The sequence below is a fragment of the Phoca vitulina genome, unplaced genomic scaffold (assembly GCF_004348235.1).
Source record: "Phoca vitulina isolate PV1807 unplaced genomic scaffold, GSC_HSeal_1.0 scaffold25, whole genome shotgun sequence".
Classification (NCBI taxonomy): Eukaryota; Metazoa; Chordata; class Mammalia; order Carnivora; family Phocidae; genus Phoca; species Phoca vitulina.
Window position 1 is genome coordinate 10,342,919 of NW_022589728.1, and position 21,993 is coordinate 10,364,911.

Genomic DNA, 21,993 nt, shown 5'->3' on the forward strand with positions numbered 1-21,993 from the left:
ATATATATGTATAAATTCTGTTATTTTTAACCTATCTGGCCTTTATACTTGAAGTGTGTCTCTTATAAATGGCATATAGTTAGTTGTGGCTTTCTAACCAGTCTTGAATATTATCCCTCTTAATTGAAGGTTTTGTCCATTTACATTTAATGTAATTATTGATATGGCCCATTTTAAGTCTGCTCTCTCATTATTTGTATTCTATTTATTTGATGTGTTTGTCCTTTCTGTTTGCCTAATTTTGGATTATTCAAATATTCTTTAGTATTTCATTTAATCTCCTTGGCTTTTTAGCCAAGGTTTTTTTTTTATTTTTTTATTCTTTATTTTTTTAATTTAATTTAATTTTATTATGTTATGTTAGTCATCATACAGTACATCATTAGTTTTTGATGTAGTGATCCACGAGTCATTGTTCTCATATAAAACCCAGTGCTCCATGCAGTACGTGCCCTCCTTAATACCCATCACCGGGCTAACCCATACCCTCACCCCAAGGTTTGGTTTTAAATTTTACTGGTTGTTTTAGGGATTCATCTATGTTGAATTCATATTACAACTTTGGATTTAATCTAAGAATCTTACAACTATACATTTCCATTTACCATCCTCTCACCTGTTGTGCTGGTACTATATATCTTACTTCTACATAAGTTATAAACTCCATAACACAGTAGTATGTTTTGCTTTACAGCCAATTGCCTTTTTTTTTAAGTTAAAAAAAAACCTTTAAAATATTTGTCCACATTTTACCATGTCTTTGCTCTTTATTCCTTCTTGTAAATCTGAGTTTTTCTGTTTGGTGTTATTTTCCTTCAACCTGAAGAACTTCCTCTGTCATTTACTGTAATGTGGATCTGCTAGTGACAGATATTCTCAGCTTCCATTTAGCTGAAAATGTCTTTAATTTGCCTTCATTTTTGAGGGGTAATTTTGACAAGCATAGGATTCTAGGTTGACAGTTTTCTCCTTTTAGCACTTTAGGAAGGTTGTTCCATTCTGGCTTCTATTGCTCCTAATGAGATATTGACCATTATTACTATCTTTGTTCCCCTGTATGTAATGTCTTTTTTTCTTCTTGCTTTTTATTTTTTTTCTTTTTATGGTTTGTTTTCAGAAATTAGATCATGATAAGTATAGGTTGGTTTTGCTTGTATTTTTCTGCTTGGGATTCATTGAGCATCTTGGGTTAATGGTTTGATGTTTTTCAAATTTGGTACATTTCATTCACATTTCTTGAAATATTTTAAACCCCATTGTTCTCTCTCCTCTAATTATTCATATTTTGGATTGTTTGATATTATTTCTCAAGTCAGTGCTATTTAGTTCATTTTTTTCCTGTCCTTTTTCTCTGTTTAATTTGGAAAATGTAAGATTACTGACTTGTCTTTTGTGAGGCCCATCCAATAAACTTTTTTTTTCAGATTTTCACTTTTCTAATTAAGTTTTTCATTTTAATTTCAGTATTATTAACATACCATGTTATATTAGTTTCAGGTGTACAGTATGATGATTCAGCATTTCTGTACCTTCTTCAGTGTTCATCATGATAAGTGTGCTCTTTAATCCCTATCACCTATTTCACCCATCCCCTCTCCCCTCTGATAACCATCAATTTGTTCTCAAGAGTCTGTTCTTTTGGTTTGTCTCTCTCTCTCTCTTTTTCCTTTGTTCATTTGTTTTGTTTCTTAAATTCCACATATGAGTGAAATCACATGGTATTTGCCTTTCTCTGGCTTATAGCACTCTCTAGCTCCATCTATGTTGTTGCAAATGGCAAGATTTCATTCATTTTTTTTTTTTTAAGATTTTATTTATTTATTTGACAGAGAGAGACACAGCAAGAGAGGGAACACAAGCAGGGGGAGGGGGAGAGGGAGAAGCAGGCTTCCTGCAGAGCAGGGAGCCCGATGTGGGGCTCGATACCAGGACCCTGGGATCATGACCTGAGCTGAAGGCAGACGCTTAACGACTGAGCCACCCAGGCGCCCGTCATTCATTTTTTTAATAGCTGAATAATATTCCAGTGTATGTGTGTGTATACCACACTTTCTTTATCCATTCATCTATCAATGGACATTTAGGTGGTTTCCGTATCTTGGCTGTTGTAGATAATGCTGCTATAAACATAGGGATGCATGTATCCCTTTGAATTAGTGTTTTTGTATTTTTTTGCATAAATACCCAGTAGTGTGATTGCTGGATGGTAAGATATTTCTATTTTTAATTTTTGAGGAACCTCCATACTGTTTTCCAAAGTGGCTGCACCAGTTTGCCCTCACACCATTAGTGCACAAGGGTTCCTTTTTCTCCACATCCTTGCCAACACTTGTTGTTTCTTGTGTTTTTGATTTTAGCCATTCTGACAGGTGTGGGGTGATACTTCATTGTAGTTGTGATTTGCGTTTTTCTGATGATGAGTGATGTTGAGCATCTTTTCCTGTGTCTGTTGGATGTCTTTTTTGGAGAAATGTATGTTCGTGTCTTCTGCCCATTTTTAATCATATTATTTGGGGTTTTTTGGTGTTGAGTTGTATAAGTTCTTCATATATTTTTAAATGTACTTTTTATATTTTTTATTTATAAAGATAGATATATATATCTATCTATCTTTATATATTGGATACTGGGCGCCTGGGTGGCCCAGTCGGTTAAGTGTCTGCCTTTGGCTCAGGTCATGATCCCAGGGTCCTGGGATCGAGTCCTGAGTAGGGCTCCCTGCTCAGTGGGGAGCCTGCATCTCCCTCTGCCTCCCTCTGTGTCTGTCTCTCATGAATAAATAAATAAAATCTTTAAAATAAATAAATAAATATTTTGGATACTAACCCTTTATCAGATACGTCATTTGCAAATATCTTCTCCCATTCAGCAGGTTGCCTTTTAGTTTTGTTGATTGTTTTCTTCACTGTGCAAAAGCTTTTTATTTAGATGTAGTCCTTATAGCCCATCTTTGCTTTTATTTACCTTCCCTCAGGTGATATACCACCCAATAAACTTTTTACTCAAATATTGTATTTTTAGTTCAAGATTTTTATTTAGTTCTATTTTAGAATTTCTATTTTGTATTAATATATCTCAAATCTTCTCCCATTATATGCTTATTTTTTGTATATTCTTTAACATTTATTGTAGTTGTTACTAATTTCATTAATGGAGTCATCCATTTTTTTTCTTACTCACTATGTTAATTCTTAATTATGGATCACATTTTCCTGTTTCTTTATGTATTTTGTAATTTTAAAAATTATATCCCAGGTGGTGTAAATAAAATAGTAAAGACTGAAGTATAATATTTTGTTTCAAATCTCAGAGAATGGAAGCTCGCTCTTCTTCATGGAGATTAGGGTGAGGAGCAGAATATTCAGATCCCTTAGAATTTAGCTGAAGTCTGGCTTGCACTTTTAATCAGATTGAGTTCACCTGATCTTCCTTTTTTTTTTTTTTTAATCTCTGTCAGTATTTCAGTTGGGAGAGGGTTGGACTACCATTTTATTTTATTTTTTTAAAGATTTTATTTATTTATTTGACAGAGAGAGACAGCTAGAGAGGGAACACAAGCAGGGGGAGTGGGAGAGGGAGAAGCAGGCTTCCTGCTGAGCAGGGAGCCCAATGCGGGACTCGATCCCAGGACCCCGGGATCATGACCTGAGCCGAAGGCAGGTGCTTAACGACCGAGCCACCCAGACACCCCTGGATTACCATTTTAAGTATTTTGATTCCCCTTTGCATTTAGAATTTGAAGTACCATGAGAATATATGGGCTATGTGATTTCTCTGGGCTTTCTAACCTCTTCACTGTTACTCTTTTGTCTGGTTTTTGGGGAGGAGGGTATGGGGTAGATTTGAAGACTTACTAATAATTTGCTGTTGCATTTGTTGTTCTTTTAGATTCCTGTCTGTCCTGCCTGTTCACACTGTCCTGTAAGGCTGGTCTCTCTCTCCGTGTTCCTGCCAGGTCAGGTCTCTCTGTGGGATCTTCCTCCCACTCCGCAGGCTAGCCAGGCACAGCCTTCAGACATGCAGCCTACGCTGGCTTTCAGCTTGCCTGTGAAGGGCTTGTTTCTTGTTGAAATGAGGTCATCAAGGCTTCTGTGTTTATTACTCTTTGCTAGACTGACCCACAGAAAGGTATGTTTTTATTTTGTCCAGCTGAAATTTCTTTTGACCATAAGATCAAAGGCCTCTCTACATGCTTTGTATCCTAATTGGAAATTGAAGTCTCATATGCATTTTTTAAAGCAAATGCCCAAAAGTTTGAAATCCATCCGTGAGTTCTCTGGATTCTGGTTGGGTTTAACTAATGGAAAACACTGGCAGATGATGATCAGTGCAAGTCGAAAGTGCTGAGTGACATTCTACTTTTTCCTTTTTCCAAGACTAAAATCAGATACCTATATAATTCTAATGAGCCACCCCTAGTTATGGATACCTGACAATAAAATAAGATATCTGAAAGAGAATAAAAATGAAATCAAACCTTGTTCTCTGGCACTTGCCCTGAGACAGACTTCTTTTCAGTTATGAAACTGCCCAATCAAATGCAAATCAGAAAACGGGAGAAGTTAAAGATACATAAAGTGGATCCGTAGCTGTCTTAGTCTTTTTAGACTGCTGTAACAAACTACCATAGACTGGGGAGCTTAAATAATAAATGTTTATTTCTTACAGTTCTAGAGACTGGGAAGTCCAAGATCAAGGTTCAGGCAGATTCCGTGTATCATGAAGGCCCGTTTCCTGGTTCATGGACAACTTTTTAGTCTTGTGTCCTTACAGGGCAGAAGGGATGAGGAAAGTTTCTTGTGTCTCTTTTATAAGGGCACTCATCCCATTTATGAGGGCTCCATCCTCATGACCTACCCACCTCCCAGAGGTACTACTTCCTAATACCATCGCAAGAGTTGCATTGCAATAATATTACTACCACTAATGGTAGAAACATAATGGATCATGTACTATATTTCTGGTTTCAATCCAGTGGTATTGAATGTGTTGATATTTAATTTAGAACAATTCTGAGTAGAACTGAGATTTAAATTGGGAAGTGTGTTACTCAGCCATCAGAAAGGATGAATGCTTACCATTTACATTGATGTGGGTGGAACTGGAGGGTATTATGCTGAACGAAATAAGTCAGTCAAAGAAAGACAATCGTCATATGGTTTCACTCATATGTGGAATATAAGAAACAGCGCAGAGGATCATAGGGGAAGGAAGGGAAAACTGAATGGGAAGTCATCAGAGTGGAAGCAAACAGGGTTGCTGGAGGGGAGGAGGGTGGGAAGATGGTGTATTGGGTGATGGGCATTAAGGAGGGCACGTGATGTGATGAGCACTGGGTGTTATATGCAACTGATGAATTGTTGAACACTACGTCTGAAACTAATGATGTACTATATGTTGGCTAATTGAATTTAAATTAAGAAAATAAATTGGGAAGTGTTTGACTACAAAACAAACACCTTTAAGCACTAAGCTATAAAATACTCCCTTGTTTAACCCTTTTTTTTATGATCAGTCCATTTATTTTTTATGTGTTAGATGGTCCTATCAATTACTTTTTGATCAACCAGTAGCATTTTATCCAATACCTAGTTTTATGTGAACATTGATGTGAGATGGATATAAAAGAATGAAAAGACTATGTTTTTTGAAATATATAATTTATTTGGGGAAACAAGGCTTACATACAATAGCCACACAGCCAAAAAATGCTACAAAAGATCATATAGGGATGCCTGGGTGGCTTAGTCGGTTAAGCGGCTTTGGCCCAGGTCATGATCCCAGGGTCCTGGAATCGAGTCCCACATCGGGTTCCTTGCTCAGCGGGGAGCCTGCTTCTCCCTCTCTCTCCCTCTGCTTGTGCTCTGTCTGTCAAATAAATAAAATCTTAAAAAAAAAAAAAGATAATATAATAAATGCTATATTTTATGGAGCAAGTTGTAATTTTTATCATGTAATTTTCTATTACCATTAAGATAGGGAAATTGCCTTACATGTAATGGAGCCATTAATTTGATGTTTACTAATAGTGTTGCTCTTTCCTGGCCAGTCATTTAAATTGATATTCATTTCTCCAAAGCCCCAAAGATCGGGTATAGCAGACATGAAAAATGAAAAGTGCAGTCCTGCGTGAAACTGTACCCTAACTTATTTTACAGACATGCCAGGTGGCCTGGCTCACCCGCCCTACTCGCTCACTTGCTGGAAGCAGCGTTGAGAAGGGAGCCATGAGCAGCATCCTGTGGTGCTGTGGATGCTCGTCTTCCTGGATCCTGCTAGTACCGTCCGACTCTTGCTTTAATAAACACAGGATCTCTTTTGGGATTGTCCATTCACAAAAGCTTCACTGCTGAGATGCATCTGGCTCTACATTTCTGTTCTGAAGGCTAAAGCTTTCCTGTGATACGTGAGGTCAGAACTGCCCAGTAGAGGGGCGCCTGGGTGGCTCAGTTGGTTAGGCATCTGCCTTCAGCTCAGGTCATGATCCCAGAGTCCAGGGATCGAGCCCCTGCTCAGAGGGGAGTCTGCTTCTCCCTCCGCACTTTCCCCTGCATGTGCTCTCTCTCTCTCTCTCAAATAAATGAATAAATAAAATCTTAAAAAAAAAAAAAAGAAGAAGAGGAAATGCCCAGTAGACACAGGCTACAATGTGGATGAACCTGGAGGACTTATGCTGAGCAAAATGAGCCAGCCATGAAAGGACAAATGCTGTATAATCCCACTTACATGAGGTACTTAAAGAAGTCGAATTCACAGAGACAGAATTAGCAGTTGCTCAATATTGGGTGGGGAGTGGGGGGAGGGGCGGGAGACAGAGTACAGAGTTTATTTATTTATATTTAATGGGTACAGAATTCCAGTTTTTCAAGGTGAAAAGAGTTCTGGAGATGGATGGTGGTGATGATTGGACAAGAATTGGAATATCCTTGATGCCACTCAACTATGCACTGAAAAATGATTAAGATGGTAAATTTTCTATCATGTGTATTATACCAGTGATTAAGAAATGTAATAATATAAAATCTGATGTCTCAATAAAAGCATGTATTTAAACATTAAAAAAAGAAGTGCCCAGTCGATTGCATTACATTTTATTAAGATGATGCTTAATTTTTATAGGATAGCAGAAAATGCCAGTGTTGATGTGGGCATTGTTCTATCCTTATTAGTCGCTTATTAATGAGACGAATAGCTTTTTTAAGAGAAAGCTAAAAGTAGAGATTCTTTGGCCTGAAATCATTGCCACCTGCTCTGGGAAGTACTTGAAAGGGACTCCAATGATACTTTACACCTAGACAAAGAGCCCCAGACCTCAACGTTATTAAACAGAGATCCGTCTCTTGAGGACCAAATAAAAAACAACAGTGTGGGAAAGCACTGCGCCTGCATGTTTGATGAGCATAATGAGTGTGTGTGTGTGTCTTACAAACAGTGTAATTGATACTTAGAGTCCCTGCGGTCCAATGTTGAATGTATCACGGAGACTAATTTTTTAAGGCAAAAAAAAAAGTGGCGGCGGGGAGATGAGCATCTCATCAACACTCTCTTTTTTGGTATTTGGACATGCCTGGTAGGATGGGAGATTGCCAGTTTACAGTCATAGCAGAAAACAGAACTTTGTGAACATAATTTCTTGGCATGATAGGGTTATTTAAGTACTATTACATAATTTTTATTTTTTGAGGAACATAGTGATTGATTTGATTACTCACTGATTTAATTTACTCATCCAAAAAGTGTAACTTACAAAAGTAGAATTATCCTATGAGCCAGCAATTCTGCTTCTGGGTATACACTCAAAAGAACTGAAAGCAGGGTCTTGAAGAGATTTTTGTACACCCATGTTCACAGCAGTATCATTTACAATAACTAAAACGTACAAGCAACTCACGTGTTCATCAGTGGATGAATGAGTAAGCAGAATGTGGTACGTCCATAGAATGCAATAGTATTCAGCCTTCAAAACAAAGGAAATTCTGACACATGCTACAACATGGATGAAACTTGAAGACATTATATACTAAGTGAAGTAAGCCAATCACAAAAGGACAGATACTATATGATTCCACTTATATGAAATACTTAGAGTAGTCAAAATCATGGAGACAGAAAGTAGTTGCCAGGGGTACGGAGGAGTGGGAATGGGATTTATTGTTCAATGGGTGCAGAGTTTTAGTTCTACAAGATAAAAAGAGTTCTGGAAATGGATGGTGGTGATGGTTGCACAGCATTAGGAATGTATTTAATACGACTGAACTGTACACTTTAAAACAGTTTAAGATGGTAAATTTTGTGTTGGATATTTTACCAAAACAAAAAATTTAAAAAAATAATAATTTAAAGATCATCTCCAGATAAGATAAATGCTTTATGCCTTAGGTTAGGAAGTTCCTTACTGCTACGTTTTTTCTTGAGAGAAGTATTTTCCATAATGTAGGTTAGTAAGGGATTTTGCACATAAAAATTTGAGTAACTACAAAATACACATTTTCTACAACACTTTCTGCTGGACAAAGAAGTTCAGTGACTTTGGAAGTATATTTTGGATTTAGGAAATCTCAAGTTCGAAAAGAATTTTTTTAAGTTTTATTTATTTAAGTAATCCCTACACCCAATGTGGGGCTTGAACTCATGACCCCAAGATCAAGAATCACATGCTCTTCCTGCCTGAGCCAGCCAGGCACTCCACAAGTTTGAAAAAAAAAAAAAAATTAAAGATTATTTATTTGAGAGAGAGAGAGTGAGCAAGGTGAGGGGCAGAGGGAGAGGGAGAGAGAGAGAATCCATAAGCAGATTCCCTGCTGAGAGTAGAACCCCACACATGGGGCTCGGTCCCAGGACCCCGAGATCATGACCTGAGCCAAAATCAAGAGTCGGAGGCCCAACCGGCTGAGCCATCCAGTTGCCCCACAAGTTTGAAAATTTTTACAGAAGGAAGCTCCTCTGTTTTTCTTCCCAGAGTAGCCTATTAGTCCTGCAGAATATATCAGAATTACTCCTGCTTACATTCATGTTCTTGCATCTAAATAACATCCCACCCAACTGCTTGCTGACATGTTGGCTGAGAGCTACTTACCATAAACTGTTTGCTTTGTGATTTTATTAATCTTTTCTAAATGAGATATTATTTCAGGTACTGACTGACAATCATTAAAACCCTGGAAAAGGACAGTATTAGTAATTGGATTGTAAGCCAGTCAATAAGGTGCTAGGTTTATAAACATGTATTTGTATTATAAGCTCTGTGTTGAGTGTTAAAAGTGAACATTTGAAATGACACTCTTTCTACAAAATGTGTTGGTTGGAACCAGGTGCATTTATCCTTAAGATAAATTTGTGACACGGACGCTGTAGTAAGCTGTTTACGGGTTTTTCCATTATGACATTTTTCAGAAATTTCTATCTTGGATATAACATTTCTTTGACCAAATGCGGTTTGCTAAGTCTTATTGTTTATAGAGAATCAATGAACAAAAGTGATGGGCTACATTTGAGTGAATTTAATGAAACTTTTGAGTGTGCTTCTTTTTTTTTTTTGTCAAGCTTAGAGAAATATAGGGATCTGTTTAAATTCAGTCCAAATAAATTAACTATTAGAATACATAAAAAGACTCTTTTGAAAGAGTCTTCACAGTATGTGAGGAGTATTATGTGAGGTGATTATGTTTTTGATTTGAACCTCAAGAGATTCTCTAGTTGTATAATCCTGTCTTTTTGGAAACAAAAGGTAATTTTCTAGGTTTAGAAATCAGTGATTCATAATCAAGTGATTCCTCTGTACCTGGCATTTTTACACATTTTGTTGAACACCTTATTCCGGAGTAGGTAGTATTTCCATTCCGTCATGGAAAAGCAGGCAGGACAAGGTTGCTGAGCCATCGGACAACATTCAGTGAGCATTTGCAGCCTCCAGATTCCTTCCCTACCTCCTTTACAACACATTGGCATGTAATCCTCACAGTGACCCTTTGAGGTAAGGGCTATAATTATCTTCATTTTATAACCAGGGAATCTGGGCTTTGAGAGGTTAAGTTAGTTGCTCAAGGTCACATACTCAGTGAAGCCGAGGAGGCAAGATTTGAACCCAGCTGACTTCACAACAGCCAAGAGTGTCCATGAGGTAATCATTTGGTTCTAATGCTCCATCCCAACTGAGGCTGCCTGGATTCTTTAGAGAGTTGCCCACCTCTGTCTTCGGTAGCCCCAAGATGGCAGCCTTTGCCTGGGCTCATTCTGTACCCCGTGCAGAGCCTAGTTGATAGACTGCTGATGGGAATAAGGTCAGACAGGACATACGCAGCTGGGGTATCTTAGAATCCCTGACTCGTCAGAAATATCTGTGAAGTATCACGACCTGGGCTAAGTCCTGGGGATTAAGAGAACCAGGCAGGGGTTTAAGGTTCAGCAGGGAGATACAGCCATAACTAATCTTTGGATCTGGGGTGAATGTTTTCATGGAGACCAGGAAGGCGCCATGGGCATGGAGAGGAGGAAGTGGTAAAGCGTGGAATGCTTCTCAGAGGAGGGATTGTGTGAACTATGTGGAGGCCAAGTGGGCTGAAGCCTCCACACACACATCAGGAGGTGTGGGTTATTTCAGCGAATGACAGGCACAGCGTGAAGGCAAGAAAAAGTGTGGCCCCCTGAGCGTGTTCTACAGTGATTTGGGATTCCTGGACACAGCATATAAGGGAGAGTGGCAGGAGAGGCAAATTTGATAGGGGGCCCTGTCTGCCCACATGAGGGGTGTTTGGCTTTGATCCTGTCAGTGATACAGAGCCACTGAAAGAGGTGAAGTTTGTAGGCATGGGGGTGGGTAGGAGGGCATGGTCCTAAATGGATTTGAGAAAGATCCACAGGGAAGGTTGAAAATCTGGGCGTTGGGAGACAGGTAGCACATTATGATGAAGTATTGGAAATAGAATTAGGGCTAAATTCTCAGCTCAGTAAACTTATGCTGCCAGGTCTACCTCATGAGGCAGTCTCTTCAAATTTGAGATTGGTCAGGACTGGAATGCTCCTATAGTGAGCCATATCTTCCCCTCTAACTTCTGTCATTCCGAATGATGTTTCTTCCTTCATAGGATAATCCACCTTCTACCCCCACTTCCCTGGCTGATTTAAATATTGCTGGGTCCTTCTCCTATTAGCCCGTGCCTCAGTCTGTCAAGATCTGACAGTATCTAACACTCTTATCAACCTGGATTGTGTAGGAGGTACAGGGTAATTCCAGGCTTGTGCATCATCTTAGGGATTTTAGCAGTGGGTGGATGGCAACGGGTAGAAGATTGAGGCACCTAAGCTGGGCTTTAGAATGGGACTTGTAATGAGTACATCCAGAGTGTGATGGAGTGTTATGCACACCCCTACGCAGTTGACCCATTTGAAGCAGAGTAGTACTTGCGTGTTTGTGTATGGAATTTGATAATTCTGTTAGTTCAGCCTGTAATTTCACTAGTATTTATGCCATAGGTAAAGAGTTGTGTGATAACCTCAAGCTCGTAGGTCTTTTTCAGATTAATTAGTTTAGAACTCCTATCGCAGAGTGCATTACTTACATTTTTTGGTTGATAAACTTTGTAAGGGCAAAGAAAGGGCACTTTTTAAATCTTGGTGTCTTGGGCGCCTGGGTGGCTCAGTTGGTTAAGCGACTGCCTTCGGCTCAGGTCATGATCCTGGAGTCCCGGGATCGAGTCCCGCATCGGGCTCCCTGCTCGGCAGGGGGTCTGCTTCTCCCTCTGCCCCTCCCCCCTCTCATGTGCTCTCTCCCTCTCATTCTCTCTGTCTCAAATAAATAAATAAAATCTTTAAAAAAATAAATAAATAAATAAATAAATAAATAAATCTTGGTGTCTTTTCTCACCTAGTTACCAACACATGGCAGCCCCTCAGAGAATATTTGTTGAATGAATGCACCTTTTTTCTGTATATTTGACACTAATAAAATAAAATTGTTCCATCTTTATACATTTAGAGTCATGATTCTATTATATAACATTTTATCCATTTTTAACCTCTGAGTCAGCTATAATTTTGGTAAGCCTATCTTAAAGTCTTTATTTACATCATAGATAAGCATGTCTAGTAGACCAGGTCAAATCCTTATGGATGGTTTAGAAGTGTTTCCCAATTAACGTATCAAAGAGTTTTAAAGAATAATTTTGGAGTTGATTTATAAGCTAACCCATATTTCTTCACATTTCCATACTTGTTGGTTTTTTTCCTATGAATTTCTTGGTAATTCTTCAATCTTCTATATATTACCCTATATGGATCACCAATAGTTTTAGGAAGATTTTTCTTTTACAATGAGGAGGCTTATTTTATTATTTTTTAAAAAGATTTTAAAGATTTTATTTATTTGAGAGAGAGAGAGAGAGCACGAGTGGGGGGTGGGGGGAAGGGCAGTGGGAGAGGGAGAAGCAGACTCCCCAGTGAGCAGGGAGCCAGACTCGGGCTCCATCTGAGGACCCCGATATCATGACCTGAGCTGAAGACAAACATTTATCCAACTGAGCAACCCAGGCTCCCCGAGGAGGTTTATTTTAGAGTACATATTAGTAGCCCACTTTCTGGAATAGAAAGCTAAAACCTATTGGAAGTTGTAGAAAAATGTAGTAATTTAGTTTCCCTGTAAGCAATAAATTTGACTATTGGTTTTTTCTTTCTCTTTTATGGTGGTCTCCTGGTACTTACCCGTCACTGATGATTAAGTATTTGAAGATGTCGAGTGCCATCTGCTGAAGGCTTTGCAGATCTTATTGATGAGGTTACTGATTTCCAGGTTACATGATGGTAGCCCTGAGTTTTGTTTTGTTTTTAATCAGTTTTGTTGAAGTATACTGAATATACAATTGAATTCACTGATGTTAAGGGTATAATTCAGTGAATTTTCAACAATATGCACAAGCATGTAGCACTACTACAATCATGATATAGAACATTTCTGTCCCCCCAGCATGTTCTGTCAGTACTCTCTGCATTCAGCCCCTTCTCCCCACACCCTGGCCCCTCGCAACAACTGATCTGCTTTCTACCACTATAGTTTCGCCTTCTCAAAAAGTTCATATAAGTGGACCTATACATTTAGTCCTTCGTGTTTGGCTTTTTAGTATAATATTTCTGAGAGTTACTTATGTTGTTAAATGCATCAGTAATTCTTTCCTTTTGATTATTGAGTAGTGTTCCTTTGTGTGCTACACAATAATTTGTTTATTTATTCATCAGTTGATGGACATTTGAGTTCTTTCAAGTTTTGGGCTATGATGGATAAGGCTACTATGAACATTCTTATACAAGTCTTGGGAATTTGTGTCTTTAAATTTCTCTTGGGTAAATACCTCAGCGTGGAATTACTGGGTCATATGGTGTGTGTTTAACTTTATAATAGAAACTGCCCAGTTGGACAGAAGAAAGAGAATTAAGGAGTCGGTCCCATTTACAATTGCACCCAGAACCATAAGGTACCTAGGAATAAACCTGACCAAAGAGACAAAGGGTCTGTACTCAGAAAACTATAGAACACTCATGTAAGAAATTGAGGAAGACACAAAGAAATGGAAAAACGTTCCATGCTCATGGATTGGAAGAACAAATGTTAAAATGTCTATGCTACCTAGGGCAATCTATACATTCAATGCAATCCCTATCAAAATACCACCAACTTTTTTCACAGAGCTGGAACAAATAATCTTAAAATTTTATGGAATCAGAAAAGACCCCAAATAGCCAAAGGAATGTTGAAAAAGAAAACCAATGCTGGTGATGTCACAATCCCGGACTTCAAGCTCTATTACAAAGCTGTGATCATCAAGACAGCATAGTACTGGCATGAAAACAGATACATAAACCAATGGAACAGAGTAGAGAGCCCAGAAATGGACCCTCAGTGCTATGGTCAACTACCCTTGACAAAGCAGGAAAGAATATCTAATGGAAAAAAGACAGTCTCTTCAACAAATGGTGCTGGGAAAATTGGACAGCCACATGCAGAAGAATGAAACTGGACCATTTCCTTACACCATACACAAAAATAGACTCAAAATGGATGAAAGACCTAAATGTGAGACAGGAATCCATCAAAATCCTAGAGGAGAACACAGACAGCAACCTCAGTGAACTTGGCTGCAGCAACTTCTTGCTAGACACATCTCCAAAGGCAAGGGAAACAAAAACAAAAATGAACTATTGGGACTTCATCAAGATAAAAATCTTCTGCACAGCAAAGGAAATAGTCAACAAAACTAAAAGACAACCGACAGAATGGAAGAAGTTATTTGCAAATGTCTTATCAGATAAAGGCCTAGTATCCAAAATCCATAAAGAACTTACAAACTCAACACCCAAGAAAAAAAACAACCCAATCAATAAATGGGCAGAAGACATAAACAGACATTTCTCCAAAGAAGACATCCAAATGGCCAACAGACACATGAAAAAATGCTCCACATCACTTGGTATCAGGGAAATATAAATCAAAACCACAATGAGATACCCACTCACACCAGTCAGAATGGCAAAGATTAACAAGTCAGGAAACGACAGATGTTGGGGAGGATGTAGGAAAAGGGGAACCCTCCTTAACACATCACGTGCCCTCCTTAATGTCCATCATCCAGTTACCCCATTCCCCACACCCTCCCCCTCCAGTAACCCTCAGTTTATTTCCTATGATTAAGAGTCTCTGATGGTTTGTCTCCCTCTGATTTTGTCTTGTTTTATTTTTTCCTCTCTTCCCCTATGATCCTCTGTTTTGTTACCCTTTGTACTGTTGGTGGGAATGCAAGCTGGTGCAACCACTCTGGAAAACAGTATGGAGGTTCCTCAGAAAGTTGAAAATAGAGCTACCCTATGACCCAGCAATTGCACTACTAGATATCTACGCCAAAGATACCAATATAGTGATCCGAAGGGGCACCCGCACCCCAATGTTTATAGCAGTGATGTCCACAATCGCTAAACTATGGAAAGAGCCCAGATGTCCGTCGACAGATGAATGGATAAAGAAGATGTGGTATATATATATACAATGGAATACTACTTAGCCATCAAAAAATGAAATCTTGCCTTTTGCAACAATGTGGATGGAACTAGAGGTTATTATGCTAAGCGAAGTAAGTCAATCAGAGAAAGACAATTATATGATCTCATATGTGGAATTTAAGAAACAAAACAGAGGATCATAGGGGAAGAGAGGAAAAAATAAAACAAGACAAAATCAGAGGGAGACAAACCATCAGAGACTCTTAATCATAGGAAATAAACTGAGGGTTACTGGAGGGGGAGGGTATGGGGAATGGGGTAACTGGATGATGGACATTAAGGAGGGCACGTGATGTAATGAGCACTGGGTGTTATATAAGACTGATGAATCACTGACCTCTACCTCTGAAATTAATAATACATTATATGTTAATTAATCAAATTTGAATTTAAAGTAATACATTATATGTTAAAATAAAAAAACAAAGAAGATAGCAGGAAGGGAAAAATGAAGGGGGGGGGAATCGGAGGGGGAGACGAACCATGAGAGACTATGGACTCTGAGAAACAAACTGAGTGTTCTAGAGGGGAGGGGGTGGGGGGATGGGTTAGCTTGGTGATGGGTATTAAAGAGGGCACGTATTGAATGGAGCACTGGGTGTTATATGGAAACAATGAATCATGGAACACTAACTACATGTATGGTGATTAACATAACATAATTAAAAAAATAAAAAAAGAAACTGCCCAATTATTTTTCAAAGTGCCTGTGACTTTTTGGATTTCCTGCCAGCCTTGTATAAGGATTCTAGTTCCTTCACATTCTTGCAAACACTTGATATTTGGGCCCTTTTAAATTTAGTCATTCTTACGAGTTTTTAATGGTATCTCATTAAGGTTTTACTTTGCATTTTCCTACTGACTAATTATATTGAATATCTCTTCCTGGGCTTACTTGACATTTGTTTATTTTCTTTTTGAAAGTGTTTAAATCTTGTCTTTTTTTAAATGGGGTTTTTTGTCTCGCACTGAGTTTTAGTACCATGAATGAGTGATTATGAAGAAATATAAGGAAGGTATTTTGTTGCTGACTTTTTTTCAAGAAAGGAACCCCTTTCAAAGGATATTTTGTTTCCCTCACCATTTTTTTTTTTTTTTGCTCTTTTGGGCATGATTAGAGGGATTCTTCTGTTATCTGTTGGTTTATTTTAATTTATCTTACCCTGCTTCCCTACATATACAGTTGACTTTTGAACAGTGCAGGAATTAGAGTGCTGATCCCTCACCATGCAGTAGAAAATCCACGTATAACTTTTAACTCCCTCCAAAACTTTACTAATAGCCTGCTGTTGACCAGAAGCCTCACCTGTAACATGAACAGTCATTTCACACATACTGTATATGTTGTATGTATTATATACTATGTTCTTACTGTAAAATAAGCTGGAGAAAACAAAATGTTATGAAGAAAATCATAAGGAAGAGAAAATACATTTACAGTACTGTACTGCTTCTATCACAAAAAGATTCGGGTATAAGTGGACCCTCGCAGTTCATTGGTCAAGGGCCAGCTGTACTGTTTACAAAATCTGTCAGCTCATATTCTCTAAGAAAACCTGAGTGGTTTTATTAACTAGGCCTCTAAACGCACGTTCACACATACACATTCATCACGTGCAAACCTTGTCTCAGATGCCACTGTGAAATCCTCCTTAATTATCTCCCTCATCAGCCTACAGTAGCAAGAACATCGGCTCACGCTTTTGCGTTCCTTTGCACCTGGCACTGTACGGTGTAAATAATTGAGGAGTCGACAAATGACTGTTGATGATAATAAGTTGCTGATCTAGGTAAATTAAGTGCTCTTGAGTGATTCCAGAATTTCAGAGAATAAGAGTTCTGTTTGAACTGATGGATCTAATAGGAAACTATCTGGAAATTCTTACTTTAAAAGCTGCTTATATAAGCTTTTACTGTAGAATACCTACATTTTGCTTGCTAGCTATCTATAAAATCTTCTTGAAAATGTGTTGTAGCAAAGCTATGATTATGATTTGGCTGTGAATAAGAGAGGGAAATTCTATTATTAGAGTAGACGTATCTAGGTTAGACAACTTAAGAGTATCCCAAATTTTATTTCAGATTTCTCATGGGCATGAATGGTTTAATCTGTCTTTTTCAGTAGAGCAAAAGGCAGAGCATGTTTTTGATAATTTTGAGTAGTGTTTCATATTACCATAAAGTTAAGTTGACTCATCAAGTGGTGTTCATGCTGTGTAGAGTAAGAGAAGTAGAAAACAGATGAAATTATAAGCGCTGAAGAGTTTATTTGTGGAAATTAAAGATCAGTCATGATCTAATAGAGCACTAGATTGGCATCTATGAAATCTGAGATCCAGGACCCGCTGGGCTGTGTGACTTTGGAGAGGTCAGTTGACCACTCTGGGCTTTCATTTCCTTAGATGTGAAAGGAGTGGATTGGAGCAGCTAACCATACAATGCCTTAGCTTTAAACTATGTGCTGTGAATTATTTCTTTTAGGATGGTTTTGATGTCACATGGCGACTTTGAGGATAAATCCAATCCTGAAATTCATTTATGGTTTTATTCTGCATCCCGATCATAACGGTGTGACTTTGACATTTCTCAGTCGTTAAGAGGAAGGGCTGACCTCTTTGTTGTTTTTCTCCTCAAAAGCGTGAGAAAGAAAAGGCAAAAATAATGATAAAGATCAAAAGGATTTCTTTAAAGGAATTTTTGATACAATTTAGGGCAAAACAAAAAATACTAGCTGGAAAATAAATATAAAACCTTTTACTTTGTTATTATGAGTCACCATCAATCTCAAATACCTCTGGGCCCAATTTAAATAAAAGTTTCTCTAATGTTAAATGTATATGATTTTATTCATTTGAATTCTGGAATCATCTATTTCGGCAGGCGAACAAAACCTTAAATTGCAAGTAGTAAATAATCAAAAACAGCTGTAGAACTTGGAGTTCATATTTTAATCTGGTACTAATTGTTACTTTATGTTCTTGTTGAACATTGTTAGATGCAGGGACAGGGGAAAGAAGATTGTTTTGAAAGTTTTAAATGTGAGTGTGGGAAGTATCAGTCTTAGTTGTTATTTAAATAGACATTTTCAGGCTTTCTTTTTATTTTATTTTTTTGAAGCTGTGCAATATCTAGGTCAAGATTTGCAGCCTTGCTAATAAACTTCTGGCATAGCATTCATTTACATATCACTCCAGAAAGAAGATAATGATGCTTGGGACGTTGGCATTGACCTTAATGAAGTGGTTCTTAGCCATTGTCTGTCAAAGTCCCAAGTGCCTCCTTAAAAATTTTAGTATTGATCGTTCCTCCCTCTCCATGGGAGATATACAGTAAATCTCAATAAAAGATATCTATTACAGTCTGAGCTTTTTCCTTCCCTGTCTCTAGCTCCCACTTTCAAGTAAACAAAGATGTAGTTATTTGAATTGATGGTATACAAGGAAAGCAGATGCTGGAGGAGAAGACATTTAAATTTTCCACCGCGGTATTTTCTTGGCGCGTTGCCAGATATTCAGATGACAATCACTTTCAGGATTGATCCAAGTATATCCAAGTATAATAAAAGTGTTTATGTGTCAGACAGACCGGTGGACTGGACTTCCCTCAAAAAGCCTCAGTTTCTTTTCCCCTTTGTAAAATGGAATCACATTGTTTCTGGGCCTGAGTACATGCCTGGTCAATGTTAATTCTTTCCTTCCTAAAAACGAAACACTGTGTGCTCACAATTTGGGACAGTGCTGCCTCCGAGTTCTGTCCTCGCTCCAAGAGAGAGAAGCCTCAGGACAACTGGGCATGTGTTTGTGAGCTCATGCATAACTGCATTTGGAGAACGAGCCAAGCTGAAATGCCTATTTTGTAATATTTTTATTTGCTTAGAAACATTAAGAAAGTTCCTGAAGTATGTCTCTTTCCCTTCGCAGCGATGCAGTTGTTGGTGAGGGGCTACCTTGTTTCCTGCATGGTTTTCTGACCTAGAAGGACGGACAGGGCGCGTGGGGGGTGTTGAGTTTGGAGGGGCGCAGAGCCACCAGGGTTGGGGGCTCCAGGCAGATGGCAGTACACAGCCTCCTTGTTGGGATTGTTTTCCGGTAAATGCACAAACAAAGCCCACCCCGTGTTTGATTTTTGTTTTCTTCTAGAATCAACTTAAAGTTGGCTAGAGCAGCTGTATTTGAAAGAGGCTTTGGGCTCGATTTTTCCCCCCCAGTTTATTAAGAAATACACTGTCTCTCATTCAGTGAAAATCGGTCTCTTTTTAATGATACTTTAAAAATTAATCACTTTTATTCTCCGGAATAATTTGTAATCTGTGTCCTTTCCCTTTAGAAATCCCCGGTTGGACATCCAGAGCACCTACCCTGTTCTTTCTGCATCTTGAATTGAACGTTACCAGGACTCTCTGAGGTCTGAAAGGGAAATAAAAGGTAATTCCATGTGAAAACATCTACTATTAAATTTATGCGTAACCCTGATGATCATCAAGTAAATACAACCTTTTATTTGTCGAGCAGAATGCAGATGTCCTCCCTTTCCACTCCAGCTTCCCTCCCTTCCTCCCTTCTGTTCCTTCCTTTCTCTGTCCCTTTCCTTTCTCTCCTTCCTCCCTCCCCCACCTTTCTTTTTACTAGTCATCCAGCAAACCTTTGTGAAGTCTGTTCCTTGCTGCTGGCTGTCCTGGGCACACACACTCCATCCCCGCCTCTCGGCCCCGGCAGGAACGAGAGGAATTGGCAGAAAGCTCTATGAACGTGCTGCCCACCTGACCACGATGTCTGCTGGTCTGGCCGAGAGGCTGGCCTCAGCTCCTGCCCCTGGCTCTCACTTGACCCCATTGGCCCTGAATCGCATGGGCTCTCCCAGCCCTTTTTGAAGTTGCCTGGGTGTTTACTTGCAGTGGCTTTTTTGTGACGTCTGGATATTTAAGCTCCGCAATTTGGACTTTCGGAATCAGCAATTGCTCACGGGGATAGGTGGGGCAGCCGCAGTGGACTGTCTCCTGACTAGTGAATTTGTAAGTATTCTCACTTGGCGGGAGATTTGCTATATTTTGTGCAATCACTAACATAATACATAGATTGCACAAAAGTGAGACGTCACAGATCTATAACATAGAATGTGACTGTCCACATGAAAGCCACTCCCCAGAGATAGTACTGCTTAAATTGAGGTGCACGCATGTTATTTTCCTCTCCATGCATAGACTCATGCTGTTAATAAAGGCCTTCAGTCTTTCATAGGTGCCTGAATCCAGTTGGCAAAAATATCAGGGGGTAAAGGTAGTGTCATAATTTCCACTGAATATAACACCTTATTTCTGTCTCGTTCTTGGTCCTTCTAATTGAAATGGGAATTTCTGTGAGGTGGGGGTGACTGGCGCTCCCACGTGCTTGGTTCATGTTGGTGTTTTGTAGTCACTTAGGCGACATTGCATTAAGAATGCATTAGTCAGGGTGCCTGGGTGGTTCAGTTGGTTAAGCGTCTGCCTTTGGCTCAGGTCATGATCTCCAGGTCCTGGGATCCAGCCCCGCATCGGGCTCCCTGCTCAGCAGAGAGTCGTCTTCTCTCTCTCTCTCCCTCTGTGATCTCTCTCACTTTCACGCTTTCTCAAATAAATAAATAAAATCTTTAAAAAGAGAAAAAAAAGAATGCGTTAGTCATTGCAGTGTTCCCTGGGGAACCTGGACTCAGGTCAAGGTGAGCATCCTCATCCTGGGTGCTGGGTGGGAATGGGGAACTTCTCCCTAAGCAGAAAACATCTTCCGTAGCAAATATACTCCAGCATGATGCTTGGGACATTCGTCTCATTTCTTCACAGTGTCTGTCTGTCCTTAGGCTGCGGGTTGTAAGTGAGTCAGCTCATTGCCAGCACAGGTGTCTTCCTCCCAGTGGGACTGCGTCTTACCATGGCTTCCTGCCTTCCTGCTGGAAGAAGTCTTCCTGGCCTCACTTCCAAGACTCGGCTCCCTACCTACCTTTTCTTTTAGGCTTTGTTAACCTCCTCACACACGTTAGAATTGACCCCACCCCCTCCCTCCTTGAGGCCCCCTACTGTATCTGAGAACACTTGGCTGTGATCCCAACAGCCCATATTTCATGTTGTTTGTTTCCCTCCACTGTTAGCTGTTGAGGTGGGCCCCTGGTTCATTTAGCTCAGTAACTGAGAGCCTAGTGTGGTTGGGCACTTTGTGGGCCATAGTAAGGAAGCAGTTGGTGACCACTGAATGGACACGGGGCATCTGTTCAGACCAAGGCTCCTGATTCCGTGATGCCATGTGCTCTGGTCAGTTGGAAGCCCTGGCCTTTGGGTCATGTGTTTCTGGGACATTGAGCTATGCCACCTTTGAGGTCGGATTTCCGTTTCCTTATTGTGAGTTCCTTCAGGGAAATTTGGGGGGTGAGTCCCGGCCAGATTTAAGACTTGGTTTGTGCATTAGGGGGTTCAGCTCTGACCACACCAGCCCTGGCTCCTTTCCTGTCTGCTCTCACCCCTTCTCATAGGTAGAATGGAGGGCAGGATGGTGGATAAGATTGTGGCTTTGGCGTTCTGAGGATCTGGGCTCTGCCACGTGTTGTATGTGATGTTGGGAATGCTGTTTGCTCTGTGCCCCAGTGTCTTCATCTGTCAAGTCAGGATAATAGTAGTGCTGTATCATAGGATTATTGTGAGCATTAAATGAGTGAGCTGCAACATAGAAGGGCACATGCGGAATGCTTAGTAGCTTTTGTTACGATCACCTTCTGCGGAGCAGAGATAATAACATTTAATCCTCATGGTTACTATAAGCATGAAAAGAGGTGGTCCTATACAGTGACCCTTGAACAACAGGGGTTTGAACGGTGTGGGTTCACTTACATGCAGATTTTTTCCAATAAATATATGTACAGTATTGTAAATGTATTTTCTCTTCCTTATGGTTTTCTTAACATGTTCTTTTTTCTAGCTTACTTTAT

The 21,993-nt window shown here is 39.4% G+C and overlaps 1 protein-coding gene across 2 annotated transcripts in view; it reads left to right on the forward strand.

The window, feature by feature from the left end:
• Positions 1-21,993, forward strand: part of FAM110B (family with sequence similarity 110 member B) — a 149,224-nt gene that overhangs the window by 20,203 nt on the left and 107,028 nt on the right. The window contains exons 1-2 of one of the 2 annotated variants that reach the window (XM_032422006.1): positions 16,476-18,976; positions 19,369-19,466. The gene's annotated coding sequence lies outside the window, so the exon portion shown is untranslated. Of the gene's footprint in view, positions 1-16,475; positions 18,977-19,368; positions 19,467-21,993 lie in introns of those variants that run through there. The other variant, XM_032422005.1, reaches the window with a different exon arrangement.